Here is a 6,612-nt window from a genome sequence, read left to right as displayed (position 1 = left end):
CACACACACACACACACACACGCACATGGCACAAAAGAGCTACACAGATAGGAAGCAGGTCCCCCCTGCAGATGAGAAGGGCAGGTTTATTTAAGGGCAGGGTCCCCGCAGGCTCTTCCTTAAGAAGGAGGGCGCAGTCTAGGGGAATGGTTCTTGTTTTTAAATCAAAAGAGGGGGGTCGCAGCTCAGCACAATCAGAAGAGGGGGGTCGCAGCTCAGCACATGATTGAGCAATTTTCTGATTAGTTCCCTCACTCTGTCCTTGGATCTCCTTCATATTTCCTTTCATGTTTATCTTGCATGCAGCTCCATGTCCGGGTACATATTTCTAATTTATCTTAGGCCAAAACTCTGTCAACATGACCCAGCCTGGTTTCAAGGCCTGATTACCAGGCCTGATCTCAGGTCCATCTAAGGCAGGAGTCCCTGTTCCGTCCCTATCATAAACCATTGCATACGTTTTACATTGGGGCAAATGTGGCAGTTCGATCATCTTTTGTCAACTTTTGAAGGGGTGGAGTTTAGCCTGTCAATCAGATCGCAGCTTGATGACCTCATTTGGAGTCGCTAAGGAGATTAAATAGCTTGCTGGAGGCAGATACATCCTCACTCCCTGAAAGACATTCCTGTTGACAAGCCACATGGAGCTATGTTCATGGCAGCCAGAGGCTTGAAGCTGGAGCAGCCACTGGACACCCAAGCCAGTGCTAAGATGCTTTCATCACCACTGGATCCACAAGACCACCCACTGGCCTGTGATCTTCCTGCACTCAGCATCATTGCATGTGTTGGGTGAGTCTGAAGAGGAAATTATGAACTGGTACTGGACATATGGGCTAATATTGGCCTTATGGACTTGATCTGGGCTGGGATGTTTTCTTAATGTACAATTACTGTTTATATAAAGCTCTTTTCTATACACATATGAATATGTATGAATTTGTTTCTCTAGTCTACCCAGACTGATACAGCATATTTTTTCTTTTTTATTTTTTATTAAATCATTTTATTCGGGGCTCGTACAACTCTTATCACAATCCATCCATCCATCCATTGTGTCAAGGACCTTTGTACATTTGTTGCCATTATCATTCTCAAAATATTTGCTTTCTACTTGAGCTCTTGACATCAGCTCCTCATTTCCCCCCTCCCTCCCTTCTCCTCCTCCCTCATGAACCCTTGATAATTTATAAATTATTATTTCATCATATCTTACACTGACCGATAGCTCGCTTCACCCACTTTTCTGTTGTCTGTTCCCCAGGGAGGGGTTATATGTAGATCCTTGTAATCAGTTCCCCTTTTCTACCCCACCTTCCCTCCAGACACAGCATATTTTAAAATGAGCTTTCTTAAGGTTTCTTCTCTGTTAATGCTCACCCACACTCATTATTTCCAGACTGTGAGTGGGAGAGTGGGTTATGGTAGGCTGCTAACCACAATATCAGTAGTTCAAAACCACCGTGAGCTTTTTACTTGCATAAAGAGTTCAGTCTTGGAAGCCCACAGATGGAGTTTACATCCTTCCCTAGAGCGTTCATATGAGTTGGCATTGACTATAGGGCAGTGAGTTTTGAGTACTGTACTTGGCATGGCCACCAGGACGGTTGCCATGGAAACCACCGGGGGCAGGTCTGGAAGCGAGTCTCAAGATTGTCTCCTGCCCGGCCTGTCTATCAGCAAGGGCCCAGAGGGGTAGCCATTTTGGCTTTCTTTGATCGTTCCATGCGACATTAGTGCACGTGTCACAGTATGTCCCTCTCTGTTTTCAAGAAAAGGCTTTTCGTGGGGTTTCTCAGTGTGCTGTTGTTCCTGTTAGGTGCCCATTAAATCAGTTCCGACCCATAGCAACCCTGTGCACCAAAGAATAAGACACCGTCCAATCGGCACCATCCGCACAATCGTTCCTATCCTTGAGCCCAGTGTTGCAGCCACTGTATTAATCCATCAGATCATCTCCTTGAGGGCCTTCCCCGCCTTCACTGCTCCTGCCCTTTACCAAACATGTTGTCCTTCTCCAGGGACTGGCCTTCTGGGAGTGAAAAGAAGCCAAATGGTGATGTTCTGTTCCACAGAGCAATGCCAGGTCCTCCTCATCTTCCTCGGGAGGGGCTGGGGGTGGGTATCCAAGTCCCGCCCTATTGACTTGCCACAGTGCGTAAGACAAAGTCTCCCCAGCCATCCTTGGCTCTGAAGGAGCACCCTGGCCGTACTTCTTCCCAAACAGATCGGTTGGTCCTTTTCGCGTCCTTCATACATTCAATGTTTTTCCCCAGCACCCCAATTCAAATGCAGCAATTCTTCCTTAGCCTTCTTTATTCAATGTCCACTTTTCACATGCATATGAGGCAACGGAAAATACCATGGCTTGAGTCAGGCACAATAAGTAACAGGCTCCTCAAAATTAAACCCTTGATGAAAATCAAGGATTGCAGGCTTCGTGATGCATTACAATTCTGTGTAAAGAAAACCAAAATCCTCACAATTGAGCCAATAGGCAACACCATGATAGATGGAGAAAAGGTTGAAGTTGTTGATCATTTTGTCTAGCTTGGAGCTCCAATCAATGCTCATGGAAGCAGCAGCCAAGAGGTCAACAGATGAGTTGTATAAAGTAAATCTGCTGCACGAGATAGGATGTTATTTTGAAAACTGAAGTGTGCCTCAGTGTCCACATATATTTTTGAGAGTATTATATATTAAGTGAATAAATGGTTTTTTTTACATTTAAGAGCAGAATCTTTCCACAAAACAATAAACAAACAAATCTGTGTTTCGATAAAACCTTTCTACAAGCTATTTACAGGAGTTATGGTATTCGATAGACCACTTGGCCCATAACAAGATATGGCTTTACAAGTTCTCTTTATTTTAGGTCATTTCTTCCAGGCTTGTTTGGGAACCTCGGTGACCCCGTTTGAAGAAAATGACGAAAGTCTACACTTCAGGAACTTGCTTCATTTTCTTAGAAGCCCGGTCCTGTGAGCACTAGCTCTCTTGCCTCATTTGTGATAGGGCTTGGACTTTTCTTGATCAGTAAATCAGCAACCCTGTGAGCTGGTATGTAGCTTTCCTTCCCTCACTCTTTAATTCCCATCTGGCAAATAATAGAAGCTGTCAGAGCCTGCCCACGAGTCGAACAGTCCTGAAAGGGGGAGTGAGGATGAAGGAAAAAAAGAGAGACAGAACGTATGGGGAGGGCAAGGAGGAATACTGAACCCCCGCGTTGTTTATTCTACATCTTCCTTTTATACATGCAGAAACAACCGGGGGTTATATTTTTCTCATTGTTAAGCAAGCACATTGGATACAAACCAACAACTCTATGTTTTTCCAAAGCAAGCATCCTTGAGAAAATGAACCATCCTGATTTCCCAGAACTCGCATCCGTCCTTGTTCTTTTTCTTAGTCTCAAGGTCAAGCCGCAGAAGCAAACAGCAGATACTGACACCTGGGTCGTGAGACTTCTCAGCCGTTTCAAGGCTGAGCCTTCATGGCCTTCCACAAGAAGCTCGTTCAAAATGGGCTGGAATTTTCATGTCTTTATATCTATTTATTAATGTGAGGACTATGTAACAAGAGGATTCTTCTCGCGTGGAAATGTGTGAATGTGGACTTGACTCTCTCTCTCTCTCTCTTCCAGAAAGAAGGAAGAGTGTTTGCAATGCTACAGGAATACACAGGCAACAAATACTGGTAATGAACCCAGGGTAGTGTATGTGGGAGTGGTGAGAAGTAGCTGAATATAGCTATGTGTTACAGCAGTGACTCTCAACCTTCCTAATGCCGTGACCTTTTAATACAGTTCCTCATGTTGTGGTGAACCGCCAACCATAAAATTATTTTCATTGGTACTTCATAACTGTAATTTTGCTACTGTAATGAATTGGGCAACCCTTGTGAAAGCATTGTTTGACCCCCAAAGGGGTCGAGACCCACAGGTTGAGAATCACTTTGTTAAAGGATTTGCAGACTAGATGGGGGTATGAGAGAAGTAAGAACATCTGTAAGATTTCTTTGACCTGCTATCTGTTTACTGAGATTTAGATAGTTTTCTACTCCTGCAATAAAGATTTAGTCTTGAAAACTCACTTAGCTGTTCTACTTTGGCCTGTAGGGTCTCTATGAGTCCTAATCGATGATGGTATTGCTGGCTGTAAGGGGTCCAGAAACTTCCGTTTCTGGAGTGGGTTGTGTATGGCCGGAACAATACCAGGCTGGCTTCTAGCAGCAAGTGACCTTGAGTCTCACACACACACGGGGAGCTGACCAGAGCTGGCTAATGGCCCGCTTTGTTCTCGCCCACCGCTCTGCACCCGGCATGAATACACCCGGAACCAGGACCTTACATTCCAGGAACCCGGACATACCTGTCCATATAAGCATCACCCCTGTAGCCTGCAGTGCGACTCCCCCAGCCCGGACATTGTGGACTGTGGGACTTTGCCCAGGCTGGGTTTTTTCTCCCTAATAAAGCCTGTTTGTTCTAATTCGACTGATTTGGCCTATGGCGCCCCTCAACTACCTTACAGATTGTACCTCGGTTCTTTGCTTCACATGATGAAAGAATTCATGCTGAAGCACGTTTCTTAATCCAAGTGAGTTTTCATGAAAGAACGGAAAAGTTTCAGGTCTTACACTCTCAAAAGGGGACACGCTATTGCTGGAAAGTGTACCGGGCCACGCAGAAGCAGCTGGGCATGGAAAACCATGTGGAAAAGAACACCCACACAGGCGGTCTAGGGAATCTCAGGGACCAAGAAGTCAAGAAACCAGAAGAGCAAGTGAGCAAAAGAGCATGCAGGCGCGGCTCTCTGCCTTGATTCTAGCTGGCCCCTGGCTGGGGGAGGCGTCCTTGAAGGTATTTGTAGACCTTTTTGATTGAGTTAGGCCCACCTGCGTGATGTCACTTGCTGGGACCTAAGATGGGTGTGCCCAAGGTATTGGATTTTCCTGGGTCTGCAGGCTTGTGTCTGAGCATGCTCAGTTCTGGGTTTCTCCTATAAGTGTCTACACTTGCAGGTGTCCTCAAACTACGGCCCGAGGGCCACATGCGGCCCACTGAGGACATTTATCCGGCCCGCTGGGTGTTTTTGCCCCATTTGTTTTTTAACTTCAAAATAAGATATGTGCAGTGTGCATGGGAATTTGTTCATTGTTGTTGTTGTTGTTTTAACTATAGTCCAGCCTCCAACGGGTCTGAGGGACAGTGAACTGGCCCCCTGTTTAAAAAGTTTGAGGACCCCTGGATGGGTGCCTGAGCATGGCCTTCCTTTTTGTTGTTTGTTTGTTTTCCCCTTTTTGTTTTCTAACTCCGGGTCTTTGCACATTGTATCATAATGTTTTACGTTGTCTCTAGAGATGCTTTTTGAAAATTTCAGTTCAGCTCTTTGATTTCATTGCTTCTTCCATGTGCCGCAGCTACCAACCAGAGCAAGTTCCAGAGTCTCTCCTGACATCCACTGAGATCTTTTCTTTATTTCCTGTCTTTTTAAGACGCTTTGCTTTCCTCGTGTAGGATGCTTTTTATTTCCTCCCCCAGCCCATCAGGTGTTCTGTCACTAGTGTGCAGTGTCAAATTTGTTTTTGAGGTGTTCTCAAAATTCAGGTGGACATTTCAAGGGCTTCCTTTAGCTCCCATAGGCTTGTGGCCTCAGACAGAGTCCCTTGGAAAAGAAATTGCCCCCACCCCTCCCAGCTAGCCCACGGAGGGGCAGTCTCTCTCCTAAGGGCTTCCCGGGTGTGTTTTTGGTGAATTCCTGAAAATTCCTCTCTCACATTCACATGGGCAGGTAGGACAGCAAGGATTTTAATCTTAGTGTCTACTTAATCTTCTTAGATAGTGCAGGACCAAAGGAGAATTCACCGGAAGTCCACTCTCCAAATCAGAAATCATAAGCAATGTAATACTGAGCAGCTATGGACTTCAATAAACACATCTGCCAATTTGGGCCCAAACCAGAGACTGGGAGATAGTCTTCACATGCTAATGAACCCCCTGGCCTCCAGAGCCTTTTGAGATGCAAACAATGGGAGGTAGCCCTTGAGATGCATAAAGGGGTCAGGCAGCCTCAAACCAAACCAAACTCACTGCCACAGAGTCTAAGCCCCCTCAGAGTGACCCTGTAGGACAGGGTAGGCCGCCCTCAGCAAATCTTTACCTGAAAGAACTCAAGAAAAAAGCCAAGCCTTGAGTTGTAATATTGAAAGATTCTATGAACAAAATATGGTAATGAATTATGCTGGGAACATCCCAGAAAAGATGGAAGAATATGTTAGACAGCAGACTAGGGACCGGAGATGTCTACTAGGCAGGTGCCAATTGTGGGGGTTGGGGTACACCTAGGTGGGCAGTACACCTGGATTGGCCCCATCTAGGCCAGGTGGGGTCAACCAGTACCGTTGACCTCGCCTCCCAGCCGCGGGCCCCAAAAGGCTGGAACTTGGAGACTATGGCCCTCTTTTCTTTTTTTGTTTTGGGTTTTTTTTCTTCTTTAGTTTATTGGTTTGTTTGTTTTTTGTTTTTTTTTAAATCAAGCTCTTCTGTCTTCCGCTGTACCATGCTGTGGGGTCTCTCTCTCTCTCTCTCTCTCATCTCAGGTCACCACGTGT

Source organism: Echinops telfairi, unplaced genomic scaffold (assembly GCF_000313985.2).
Source record: "Echinops telfairi isolate 266 unplaced genomic scaffold, ASM31398v2 ScPeMD7_5868;HRSCAF=6743_0, whole genome shotgun sequence".
NCBI lineage: Eukaryota > Metazoa > Chordata > Mammalia > Afrosoricida > Tenrecidae > Echinops > Echinops telfairi.
Note: the sequence above shows the minus strand (reverse complement) of the source record.